Genomic DNA, 2,417 nt, shown 5'->3' with positions numbered 1-2,417 from the left:
GCAGACTTGCAGAATCTGCCCTTTGGAGATATAATTTATTATATTTGCCTGAATGGGAAAAAAAAAAAAAAAAACCCCAACTTTCCAGTCCAGTGCATTAACCCACAGCCCCACACCAGGACTTTTCCTTCAATATTTCTAGTTGAAGACTCCATTTGTTGTGAAGTGCCATCAAGTCGGTTCTAACCCATAGCGACCCTGTAGAGGGTTTCCAAGCAGAGACTGGTGAGCTTGAACCACCAACCTTGTAGTTTAAACCGACTTTGCAGTCTAGAGCATTAATTTGTTTTATTTAAAAACGCATGTATGGATGACAGGCCTAGAATGGTTTCCAGGGCTAGGTGGGGTTCTGTTTCTCCTATTCAAGCACTCAGTTTCTGACCCACAAAATATAGGAACAAAGAAATTCCTGCCAAGAAGTTTCTAGACCTATATGACACAGCAGGTTTGAAAAGGCAGTGTGTTTTATGCGCATGCGCAGGCAGTACTGAATGACTCCATCTTTGTTTAGGCCGAATAGGCTCCTAGAATGGGTCTGAAAAATAACATCTTCGTTTTCGTCCCTCTCCTTCTTCTCTGTAAAGTCCACTACCACAGAACTAAAAACAATATCCATAAAAGAAATCATGCATTCTGTGCGAAAGAGTAGGCTAAATTCCATATTCCCTAAATGTAAGCACGCCTACCTTACCCATCAGCCATGTCGCTTCCGCTCCTTGAACAGGGAGAGGCATATCACAAAGGGAGGGCATGTCTGCTGTTATTTATGTTAAATTATGGCCATTTGGTGGCAGTATTGGGCCAGAAAAGAAGTATTGAGCCTCGCTTTTTCCATTGTTTGGGGAGGTGGGGGGATGTTTTCTGCATTACATTAAAACTCCTGTTATTTCCAGTTTCTAGAAGAGTTTATTTTAGAGTTGCTTTCATTTAATGAACTAACAGGCAAAAGACCCATGGAGTGTATTTTGCAGTTGTTAAGTGCCATGGAGTTTGCTTCGAACATATGATTCAAATCGACATTGCAGTCCAGAGATATACCAGTGTTGTAAATTAGAAAACACAAGTAGGTCAATAACTCTACTACCCATTTGTGCAATGTTTTGGTTGATAATTTGGTTTAGGTTTCCTCTGGTGACTAGTTCTTTAGGTTTCGGGCTGCTAACATCAAAGTCACAGGTTTGAACTCAGCAGCCACTCAGGAGGCTTGTCAGTTCCCTTGTTATTGTTGTTGGTAAGTACCACCTTGGAGTTGGTTCTGACTCATAATGACCCTGCACAGGGCTTCTGAGGCTATAAATCTTTACAGGAGCAGAACATCTCCTTCTCCCGTGGAACCACTGGTAGTTTCAAACTGCTGACTTTGAGGTTGGCAGCCTGACTCAGTTCCCTTAAAGTCTTCAAAATACTAAGGGGCAGTTCTACTCTGTCTTATAGGATTGTTATGAGTAACAATATACTTGATGGCAGTAGGTTAAGATTTTCAGTTTCATATAGTGAACAAATAAGCAAAATAAAAGAACACATGAAATAAAGCTTGACTAATAGTATATATGTTACAAACTTAGAAAACATAAATTAGTGGATAACTCTAATACCTAGGAACAACCCTCAATAATTTCAAGTATTGCCATTTATAACTGATAATGTTTTGTTCCCTCTCGAAGGGCTCTTTCTGAAAAATCGGTTGTTAAACACTTCCAGATTTACTATCTGACCATATCACTAGTTATCCTACTTGTCCACACCTGCTTACTGTAGGATTCACAGTACCGAATGTTAAGTTTTTCACTAAGGGAATAACCATAGTTTGGTTTTGTGAATCTTAGCTAAGTAATATTGATAAGAGTGGCTGCACTCAGTAAGCTGTTTTCTGGGAACAAAGGGTGTGTGGGTGAAGGGAGTTTTTAATCACTGCCATTTACTATGGTGAGAGTCCTGATTTGGCAGAGCTGTGGGATAAAGCACTGGGTCAGGGATTCAAACTTACCAGCCACTCCTTGGAAACCCTATGCAAGGTTGCTCTGAGTGGGATCCTATTACAGGGAACTTAACATCAACAACATCATTTACTAAGGTGTGTGCCAGGGTTGTATTCATTCATTTTACTTATTCAACCTCTATGCTAAGCAAATAATGTGAGTTGCTAAATTATATGAAGAAAAGGTGGCATCAGGTCCCATGATGTTGTTGCTGTTAAGTGTCATCAAGTCAGTTCTGACCCATAGCAGCCCTGTATAGGATTTCTGAGGAGTGGCTGTTGAGCTTTAACTGCTCACCTTGTAGTTCAAACTGACTTTGCAGTCAATTGCATTAATCTACAGTGCCACGGGCTGTGAACCGCAAGGTCAGCAGTTCGAAACTACCAGCTGCTCCGCGGGAGAAAGATGAGGCTTTCTACTCCCGTAAAGATTTACACC

This window comes from Chrysochloris asiatica, unplaced genomic scaffold (assembly GCF_000296735.1).
Source record: "Chrysochloris asiatica unplaced genomic scaffold, ChrAsi1.0 scaffold00252, whole genome shotgun sequence".
Taxonomy (NCBI): Eukaryota; Metazoa; Chordata; class Mammalia; order Afrosoricida; family Chrysochloridae; genus Chrysochloris; species Chrysochloris asiatica.
The sequence above is the reverse complement of the archived record's forward strand: the minus strand, read 5'-3'. Positions refer to the sequence as shown.